Source organism: Gopherus flavomarginatus, chromosome 13 (genome assembly GCF_025201925.1).
Source record: "Gopherus flavomarginatus isolate rGopFla2 chromosome 13, rGopFla2.mat.asm, whole genome shotgun sequence".
Taxonomy (NCBI): domain Eukaryota; kingdom Metazoa; phylum Chordata; order Testudines; family Testudinidae; genus Gopherus; species Gopherus flavomarginatus.
This window is the reverse complement of record NC_066629.1, coordinates 1,734,741-1,745,625: the sequence shown is the minus strand read 5'-3', so window position 1 is coordinate 1,745,625 and position 10,885 is coordinate 1,734,741. Positions and strand designations below refer to the sequence as shown.

General features: G+C 55.3%; 1 non-coding gene and 1 pseudogene across 1 annotated transcript; both read left to right on the top strand.

Annotated features, from left to right (window-relative positions):
- The first annotated feature begins 1,119 nt into the window (after nt 1–1,119).
- On the top strand, nt 1,120–1,307 carry LOC127033884 (U2 spliceosomal RNA). Its single transcript, XR_007769240.1, has one exon. It is a non-coding gene; the product is annotated as a U2 spliceosomal RNA (small nuclear RNA).
- Nucleotides 1,308–4,245: 2,938 nt separating this feature from the next.
- On the top strand, nt 4,246–8,855 carry LOC127033523 (N-alpha-acetyltransferase 15, NatA auxiliary subunit-like; annotated as a pseudogene).
- The last annotated feature ends 2,030 nt before the right edge of the window (nt 8,856–10,885 follow it).

Genomic DNA, 10,885 nt, shown 5'->3' with positions numbered 1-10,885 from the left:
GGCGTCCTGGAGAGGTCACTGAAGGCCGCCGTCCGTGCGCTCTACATGGACACCCTGAGGAAAAAACCCGAATAGGGCAAGGCCTTCGAGGTGACCAGCAAGTGGGACACCAGCAACCACCTTCCCCACGCGGGCAGCTTCACCCGTTTCGCTGACTGGCGGTTCATACACCGCGCCCGACTGAACTGCGTCCCGCTCAATGGAGCCGTCCACCACAGGAACCGTGACAAGCACTGCAGGAAGTGCAGGTATCCCATGAAGACCTTGCCCCACGTCCTGTGCAGCTGCAAGCCCCACGCCAGAGCCTGGCAGCTGTGCCACAAGGCCCTCCAAGACCGACTGGTGAAGGCCATCGCCCCACATCTGGATGAGATCGCAGTCAACCGCACCATCCCCGACACCAACAGCCGGCTGCGTCTGGACATCGTCGTCACAGACGAGGAGCGGAAAAAGATCATCCTCGTCGACGTGACGATCCCGTTCAAGAACAGGACCCCGGCCTTCCGGGAAGCCCGAGCCCATAAACTCGAAAAATACACCCCCTTGGCTGACACTCTGTGGACAAAGGGCTACAAGGTTTACACCAACACCTTGATCGTCGGGGCACTGGGTGCCTGGGACCCCTGTAATGAACGTGTACTTAGGGCCTGTGGAGTGGGCTGTCACTATGTGCGGCTCATGAGATGTTTGATGTTCTCGTACACTATTCGATGGTCTAGGGACATTTACAAGGAGCACATCACCGGCCACCACCATTACCAGGAGTGAGCCGGCGTGGCTTCGTGCACCCACGGGGGGGAGGAGACCTATAAACCCCCCCATTGAACTATATCCTCTGAGCCCTGAACCCACCGTACTGGATTCCACCCTGTGAGGGTCATCCTGTCCCCATTACCCAGCCCCGCTTACTTATACCCATGACTGAATGTAACCCACTGTATGAGCGATGCACCCTCACTGCTTCCTTACTGTACCTTGATCCCACCCACCGTACACCCCGCACTGGGGACATTGCAGACTGTATATATTATGTGCTAACCAATATCCAAATACCAGCGTCCCCCTATACTCTGTATGTTACCCTCGATGACTAATAACTGACGCTTCATACTCTCTGTATCATCTTTATTTAAATATTCTCTAATAAACTTTTAAATCTTTTTGTATCAGTTTGATATCTGGTATGTTCCCATTGAAAGCCTTATATCAAATAGATCTGTGGAGTGGGGAGATGGATTAGGGGCTTTCTCTATCCACTCCGTGCATCATCCTGGTATTGCAGTATCTTTGGGTGTGGTGAATCTTCCTGGGGAAAGCAGACTGGTTCAAAAACAGAAAAAGCAGGTGCTTGGTTGTGCTTTTCTTTTGTGTTTTTTGTTAGTTTCTCTCTTTTCTTTTTGTGATGTAGGTTTATCAAGCTTTGCAGCTGCCCTGCTTATTCCTGCTCTAGTGTTGTATCGTAAAGCACTTAGGAGATTTTGGATGAGCATCTCTCATCAGTGTCCCCCAGGACAGAGTTATTCCAGGAATAGTCTCTATGACTGGTTTCCCAGGGACTGGGGATAGTTTATAGGATCAGAAAAGGAAGGTTTGAATCATATTCATACACCCAGAGGCTGAATGGGGAGAGAGGCCCCAACTCCCTAACAATCCCCCCAAAGAAACTGTTCCCTGCTGTCCCATCCACACCCAACAACCCTCCAAGGTCACTCCCAGGCTCCTTCCCTCTCTCTCGGCTGCTCCACTCTCCCGTAGACTGGAGCGCCCCGGCGGCGCAGCCATAGCGGTTTAGGGGGAGCCATACCCTCAGCCAGGCCTTCCAGCTTTGTCCTGCCCTAATGCTGGCCCCGGAACTTCCACAAGGTGGCGTTGTTGTAGCCCAGAAAGCCTCTGGGCAAAGGCAGAGGAGCCGGAGAGCTGACAGAGTGGGGGCGGGCACCAGTCAGTGCTGGGCTTCCCCAAAATCTACCCTGTGCAGGGGCTGCTCCCCTTGAGAGCACCAGCCTCGGAGCCGCTCACATGGGAGGAATGATCAAGTGACAGGGGCGGTTCTGGGACTGCTGCCTAGGGGTGCTGGAGCCTGGGACAAGGGGAGCTCACAGGGGCTGCCACAGTCCCTGGCGGGAAGCAGTTTCCATACTATCCAGGGTTTGCAGTTCGTTCAGTGACTCTCAGTCCTCCCCCCACTGTACACGTCCCAGCGCCCTGGCCACTGCCCCACTTCCACAGAGGGGCGCCCCCTTGTGCTGCCGCCTCCCAGAGCTGCCTGAGGGCAGGCATGTCCCAGCCCCACGCTCTCAGTGCCAGGAATTAGGACAAGACGTCAAACACCCTCCTGGCTTGTCAAGTGCACGGGGCCAGAGGGGTGTTCCTGAGCCATGGCTGTGGATGCACCAAAGCCTCTGTGTCCGCCGGCGAGGAAGAGGAGGGCACCCTGGATGGCCTCACCTGCAGAGAGGAAGCCTGGGAAGGAGGGAAGCTGGGTGGAGAAGGGGCTGGGGGTGGGAGGCAGAGTGGGGAGGGGGAGATGGGGAGTGGTAGCTGCTAAGGGAAGCAGAGTGGCTCTGATAGCCGTTGTCTCAGGAGTAGCAGGCTGATGAGTAGCTTCTGGGTCCTGGGCAGTGGGTGAGGTTCTCTGGGGGGCCTCCTCCTGAAGAGCTGGTGAGATGTTGCTCCTGGCTGTGAGGTCCCAAAGAGCCGTCCTCTTGGTGCAAGATCTCCCTGCAGAGGAACCCCGTGGGGGTTTCTTCAGCCAGGCACTGATTTTTTTCATCCTCGCTGGTTGTCCGTGTCTCCCTAGAAGAGCAGAGGGTGGTCTTTGAGGTCAGTTACTACTGAGTTTTCCATGAGGCAGTAGATGCAGGAGCAGCTGCAGCTGAAAATTTCTGCAGAGCTGGCAAGAGAGTGATCCTCGTCTTGGTCTGTCCTGGAGCGTAGTGGTCTTTTTTCTTAGTCTTCCACAGTGCCCCTTCCCCTGAATTCCTGGGGATGTGTTTCCTCTTCTCCTCAAGACACTGGCCCTGCACCACCCTCTCCCCCCAAGGCTCCATCCCTGCCCTGCCCTCACGCCACTGCTTCCCCCAAATTCCTACCCTGCATTGCCCTTCCCCCCTAGGCCCCGCCCCATACTGCCTCTTCCTCCAAGGCCCCACCCCTACACTGTGACTTTCCCTGAGACCCCGCCCCTTCAACCTAACCCCCACCCTGACCCTTCCCCCCGAGACCACACCCTTGCACCGACCCTTCTCCCAGACCCATCCCCTCATCACCCCTTCCCCTGAGGCCCCACCCCCGCACCTGTTGCTGCTGGCCCTCTCCATCCTGCCTGGTGAGTGGTGCTGGTTGCACTGGGCCTGGGGCTGGGATACAGTAACAGGGATGAACTGGGAGCCAGGAATGTTGGAGACTCTGCCATGGCACCAGCTCCACCTGCCAGTGCTTGGAATCCAGCAGGGGGCATATGGAACGTCTGGGGTTCAGTTGCAACCTCTAAGGGATGCTGTGCTGCAGGGGGCAGGGTGGGGGCTCTCCCCTGGCAGTCAGGCTGGCCTCGATGTGCCAGGACAGTATGAGGGGGCGCTCTGCTCAGTGAGCGGGGTGGTCCCCTGTCAGTCAGGGCTGGCCCAAATGCCCCATGGCAGCACCAAGAGGTGCTCTACTGCAGGGGACAGGGTGGGGTCTCTCCCCTGGCAGTCAGGGCTGGCCACAATGCCATAGGACAGCACCAGGGGGCCCTGCGGTGCAGGAGGCAGGGTGAGGGCTCTTCCCTAGCAATCAGGCTGGCCCCGATGCCCCAAAGCAGGACTAGAGGGTGCTCTGCTGCAGAGAGTGGGGTGGGGACTCTCCCCTGGCATTGAGGGCTGGCCCCGATGCCCCAGGGTAGGACTAGGGGGTGCTCTGCTGCAGAGAATGGGGTGGGGACTCTCTCCTGGCCGTCAGGGCTGGCTCCGATGCCCCAGGGCAGGACTAGGGGGTGCTCTGCTGCAGAGAGTGGGGTGGGGACACTCCCCGGCAGTGAGGGCTGGCCCCAATGCCCCAGGGTAGGACTAGGGGGTGCTCTGCTGCAGAGAGTGGGGTGGGGACTCTCCCCTAGCGGTCAGTGCCGGCCCCAGTGCCCTAGGGTAGCACAAGGGGGCTCTATGCTGCAGATAGCAGTGTGCTGCTGCCCCTCCAGGTACTGGCTGTCAGGGCTGGGGGCTGACCCTGCCTGTGGGCCCCCTGGCTGGATGGAGCGGCTCATGCATGATGATCCTTTGCTCCTACACCTACCCTGAGGGGCAGCTCATCAGAGCTCTGCCCTGGAGGCAGGACCAGGAGAGAATTGTGCTGCTCACTGTAGCATTGGGGCAGGGCTATGACAAGGCTGAGCATGCCCATTTCCTGGGTGACCTGCAGCACAGCTGCACCCTGCAGCTCAACCCGCTGGCCCTCGGAAACGGGGAACTGAACTTTTTCGAGTTCCAGACCCAGAGTCAAAACTGGAGAAGCCCTCAAGCCCTGTTTCTCAAGGCATCAGGTAATCCCCAGCTCCTCTTGCAGAAACGTTTCACCAACAACTCAGCCTGGCCCCATGTGGTGTTATGTGCTGCTGTAAGAGAGCGCTGCCCCATCTTACGTGCTGTGGCTCTGGGGATGCTGGCTGGGGTGCTGAAGCCGGAGCGTCAGTGTGGGTCAGGGTTGGAATCGGCAGGGTGTCATGAGGAGTCCCTTGCATGTGGTCTGATGATACTAAGATTTCTTTTGAGTCTTGAAGGGTAGATTGCAGCTGCTACACTGAAAAGCAATCTGTTTGTTGTAGGTCTTACGAACGTGTTTGCTGAGGGTCCTGAGGGTCTTTTCTGCACAGAGGGAGAGGCAGAAGGGGAAGAGGAGGAGGTCTGTAGGGATCGGGTACTGGAGGTTGATACAGTCATCTTCCCCTGCCTCATCCTCCGTGGGGTGGACCTCTGTTGTGCCGGCAGACTTGCCAGGTGGTTCCTCTCGGTCTGGCAGAGAAGCTTGAGGAGGTGAAGTCACTCCGGGGTGGGGGTGCAGGACTCGTTGACCACGATATTTTTTTGCCTGGAAGGACAGCATGCAGAATCGAGATCCTGGGCTGTGGAGTGCATTCCTCTTGGAGCGGCCTTCCTACGGGCAGGATGGTAAGTAGTTTCGGGGTCTGGGGTTGAGGAGGTGGTTCCTTCAGGAGCATCCCTCTCTGGAGCAGCAAGGCAGCACTCAGCATCCTCATCCTGGGTCATCGGGAGGACTCCTCTGGTAGCAGCCTTCCCAGCAGGGCAGCGCTCAGCATCCTGGTCCTGGGCAGTGGGAGAGGTTCTCTGGGTGTCGTCCTCCTGAAGAGCTGGTGAGATGTTGTTGCTCCTGGACGTGAGGTCCCGAAGAGCCATCCTTCCAGGAGGTGTAAGGATGCAGGACTCTAGTGCCTGCAAGAAGCTTCAGCCAGCTTCTCAGATAGAAGCCACTTTCTTTCCTACAGTGCTACTAGTGCCCTTTCTGCTCTCCAGGCCTGCTCCCTCCAGCAGGACAGAGACACCCCTTAACTCCTCGAGTCCTGATTTCCTGCCATTCAAGGAGCTGGGGGCTTCCATTGCCCCCACCCCCTGCCATCAGATACTTTTCCTATGGGAATCTCCCTAGAGCAGGGAAGAAATCTGTTCTTCCCTTCCAACTAGTCTGCTCAGTAAATCCACCCACACTGACCTCATCTTGGCTGCTTTGTTTATCCGAGATTAGTGGTATCTTTGGAAAACCCTTAGTGTGCGGGGGAGTGAGGAGATCCGGGAGCTCCAGCAGATGCCCCTGAAGAACACCACCCTAGCTTTCTCTGGTCAGGCTCAGACTCACTGTCCATTAGGAGGTGAAGACCAGATGGGAGCTGCTGGATTGACCTTGATGTGCCATGTCCTTGTGTGGATGAAGGACCTACATCTCAGGGATGGCCAGCAGCAGATGTCAGATGTGTCCAGGAATAGTCTGAACAACCTTCACTGATAGGTAAGTAAAGTCATGGCCACATGTAGACCCCACAGGAATTGGGCGGGATTGAACCAGGGTCCTTCAGCACCAGCTGCGCTCCCTCAGTGTCATCCAATCCAGCTCCACCCACTAGAGCACGCCCCCTTCCAGAGTCACAGAACCCAGGAACCCTGATTCTCGGACCCGGGCCTCACATCACAAGGCCAAACATCCTCCCATTATGGGCGCTGGAGAAGGGACTGTCTGCAGAGTCCCCTCAACATTCACCCATCAGAGACTTCAGCCATGGGTGACCAGTGAATGAGCAGAGATCTCCGCTGTGGGAACCCAAAGGGCTGCGCATTTGGGTTTCCCAGGAAAGGCATCTGGCAGCCACTGACAGAGTGTTCCTGTGAGGAGATTTTCCATCTCTAACAAAGGTTTTCTGTTCCCACAGATCTCAGCCACTCAGCAGAATGCAGGAGAGCCGAGTGCTGACGGGCTAGAGGGGTCCCAGGTGTCACCCTGCGGCTGTGCAGCAGGGGCAGTGTCTGCAGTCACCATGGGCCAAACTCTGTGCTCCAGACAACCCAGGCTAAGGCTCCCTGGATTGCGAAGGGGACTTTCACTTGGGGAATCAGTTGCTGGTGCCTGTGTCCACAATTGGGATGTTTTCCTGAGTCTACTCAATGGTCCATGAAGTGCCATGCAAGCACGGGGAGAATGGACATTAAAGAGTGAGGCTGGGACCTCTGCAGAGCTGCTGCAGTCGAGCCTCCGCAGCCAGAAGAGTGACGATGGGAAATGCGCTTCAATGGCTGGCAAGAGCAGCAGCTGTCTCAGAAAGCTCTGCTCAGGCTCTAGGCAAGAGAGGCAGAACAAAGAGCCACACAGTGAAAGCCTTTAGCGAGACACGGTTTTCCAGTGGATTATGCTGGAACCAGACAGAAGACCCAAGGGACGACACATTGTGACAAAACTGGGCAGCCATTCGTGGCTCTGGAATACAAAAATGCAGCAACAGAAAGTACCCCCACCTTGCTAGCACTCTGCCTTGTGAAGGCTAAAATCTATAAGCATGCTGGAAACATGAAAGAAGCTACAAGGTGGATGGATGAAGCCCATGCCTTGGACACAGCAGATAGATTTATCAACTCCAAATGTTCAAAATAGATGTTGAAAGCCAGCTTGATTAAGGAAGCAGAAGAATTATACAGGGCCTCCCAGAGGTGGGGGGCAAGTGGGGCAACTTGCCCCAAGCCCTGGGCCCCGCAGGAGCCCCCACGAGAGTTTTTCGGGGCCCCTGGAGCCGGGTCCTTCACTCGCTCTGGGGACCCCAGAAAACTCTCGCGGGTCCTGGGCCCCCAGAGCTGCTTCTGCTCCGGGTCATTGTCGGCAATTCAGCGATGAAGGGTCCTTCTGCTCCGGGGCGGAAGGACCCCCTACCACTGAATTACTGCCGAAGACCCGGCACTTAGACGGCGGGTCCCACTTCGGTGGTAATTCGGCGGCGAGGGGTCCCTGCCACGGGACTTCAGGGCACTTCGGCGGCGCGTCCCAGGGCGGAAGGACCCCCTGCTGCCGAATTACAGCTGAAGCATGCCCTCCCACACCGTCGAAGACCCCAGACCCCCTGAATCCTCTGGGCGGCCCTGGAAATGTGTTCTTAGTTTACAAGGCAAGGAATCTCAGCAGTAGAGAACTTGAATGGACTGCAGCACGTGTGGTTCCAGACAGAATGTGCCCAAGCTTACCAGCAATGAATAAATTTCGAGAAGCACTTAAGAACTGCCATGAAATTGAGAGACATTTTGTAGAAATGACAGATGACCAGTTTGACTTCCACCCTTACTGTATGAGGAAGATTACACTTAGGTCTTATGTGGACCTTGTTAAAACTAGAAGACATACTTTGACAACATCCATTTTACTTCAAAGAAGCACAAATTACCATAGAGATAGATTTGAAGCTTCATGATAATCAGGGCCAGCTCCAGGCTTTTTGCCACCCGAAGCGGCAGAGGAGGAAAAAAAAAAGTTGCAACAGTGGTACTTTGGCTGCAGCTCCACCACGCCACTTTCTTCTTCAGCAGCGGGTCCTTCTCTCTGAGACCAAGTGAAGGACCGGCAGCTGAATGGCTGCCAAAGAGCCTGACGTGCCGTCCCTTCCCCTTGGCCGCCCCAAGCACCTGCTTGCTGAGCTGGTGCCTGGAGCCGGCCCTGATGATAATCTTCTAACAGATGATAATAAAGAAGACAAGGCTGATACTGCAAATATGTCTGACAAGGAGCTAAAGAAGCTTCACAATAAGCAGAGAAGAGCACAGAAAAAGCATAACTGGAGGAAGAGAAGATAAATGCAGTAAAAGAAAAGCAGCAGAAAAATCAGAAGACGAATAAGGATGAGGAGGAGGAAAATGGCCGTCCGAAAAAGAACTTATCCCTGAGAAACTAGCAAAGGTTGAAGCACCTTTGAAAGAAGCCACTAAATTTGTAACACCATTGAAGAATTTGGTGAAGAACAAAATAGAGACCCATCTTTTTGCATTTGAGATTTACTTCAGGAAAGAGAAATTTCTTCTGATGCTGCAGTCTGTGAAGAGAGCATTTTCTTTGACTCCAGTCATCCTTGGCTGCATGAGTGTATAATTCACCTCTTTGGCCGTGTATCTGAAAGTAAAGATCTACCAGATGGTTCCTGTCCCTTCAATCTTTCCAATTCACTATACAATCTCGGAGTGGATGCCACCATCTGGATGCCAACCAGTCTGACCCAGGCTTATACAGGACCCCGGTGGAATTGGCCAGCAAAAGGATCTGAGTCCCCACCCCGTTACCCAGAGGCCTGCCTGACATTGAGGCCTCTCTTTCTACTCTCGTGTGTGGCAGAGTCCTCATAACCCTGACAAGGCTGGGCCCAGGCTTCCTGAGAGGCTCGACCCCCAACCTTATCATGGTCACTTAGAACAGGGGCTGGGGTGTTCCCACTCTGGGCTACCCCACCCGGTTCCCTGGTGTAAAGGGCAGGATTCTGAATCCTGTAATCTGAGGTCAAATCTCAGTGGGACCCCCCCTGGCGCCTTGTTGGTTTGCTGGAGAGCCTGGAAGCTCAATGTGCTCAGCTACCCTGTCCCCATTTGTACACAAACGAGTTTTTTCCTTCCTGCTGGGGGACTCGTGCCCACTGGAGCCAGAGGTGAATACAGCTGTTCCAGAGTGCCCTTCTGAAGTAGAACGTGTCACCATGTGGCTTTGGGGGTCTGACTCCCTGGGAGCAAATCCCAGAGCAGTTCTGGGCATGTCTGGCCCAAGAAATGAGAGACTCCAGGTAGGTGAGGTAAAAGCTTTTATTGGGCCATGTTCAGTAGGTGGGAGAGAAGCTTTAGAGCTGCACAGAACTGAATTACTTGTAGGTCTCTGTGGGGCTTGAAAATTTCTCTCTCTCACCACTTAACTTCGTCCAATGAAAGAGATTCCCTCACCCCCCTTGTCTGCCCACGTTGGGAATGTCCAAGGACAGTCTTTGGACTGGGAACAGGGATGTACAGAAGATAAACTGGAGCTGCACAGAGTTCTTCTGTGGTACAGGTGTGATTTTATACCAAAAAACCCACCACAGTTCAGTCCAGGTACAGGTGCACTCTAGGAGCAGGGACGGTGCAGAGAAAGGGCAGATACAGAGCAGCTCTGAACACTGTGCACAAAACTGGCTGTCCTGTCCAGCAGCCCCTGTTTTCCCAGCCCCAAGCTTCCCAGCCACTGCTCTGCTGGTGCCCCTCACTCCCGACCTGCAGCCCCTGTTTGCCCTACTCTGAACTCCCAAGTCACCACTCTGCCAGTACCCCTCACTCCCAACCCACAGCCCCCACGACCCGAACCCTGAGCTAGCCAGTCACTGCTCTGCTGGTGCCCCTCTCTCCTGACCCCACAGCCTCCGTGATCTGAACCCTGAGCTCCCCATTCACTGCTCTGCCAGTGCCCCACACCCCCAACCTGCAGCCTCTGTTATCCCAGACCTGCGTTCTTTATTCACTAGTCTGTCTATGATGAAGTGGGACCGTTCTTAATGTTTCCTCTGAATACTGTGTGGGTGCCTCAGTTTCCCCTATACATTTCTTAAGTCTCCAGTGTGCATAAATGGCCAACAATCTGTCTCCTAGCAACAAATGGTCCGGGCCCTTCGCCCCTTGCAAGGAGATGGCTAAAGATGAACAAAGAGATCAGATGACCTCCTGGCCCAGGACAGAGACAAAGGCCAGAAAGGAGGGGCTGGAGGGGGTTTCAGTTTGGAGCTTGCTGGGGACAGGAAGTGAGGGTACCAGACATGGGGATCTGGCTCACTGGGCCCCAGAATGGGCCTGGCTGTGGGGTCCCGTTCTCTGTACCCACAAGCTCTGTTTTAGACTGTGTCCCTGTCATCTAATAAACCTCTGTTTTACTGGTTGGCCGAGAGTCACGTCTGACTGTGAAAAAAAGTGGAGGCTACAGCTCAAGGCCAGCCATTGAAAAGGGGAGTCAAAAACCATCACAGCTACCACTCTGTTGCAACCTGACAAGGTGATGTGCCGGAGAAACCTGTGGTCATGGTCGAGGTGTTGCTCTGTCATGCTGCTAATGCTGGCACGCGTTGGCAGCTGCTGTAGAGGGAAATTCACCCCTGTTGCAGAGGGCTAATACAATGGCTAGTCACCGTTTAAGTGCAAGGAGTGGAGGGGAGATGCGCTGAGCACCTGCAGGATTAGCCCCTTTTATGGCTTTGAGTTCAGTGGAACACTAGCAATGCTGGTATGCCTCCTATCACCGTGGGCCCCACTTTTTTCAACATTGCATTCCTTCCCTGCCCCCTGGGGGGCTGACTCACGTCCCCCTGCAGCTCTCCAAACATTCCTCCATTCCCCCTTAGGGGGTCAAATCCCACAGTGTGTGGACC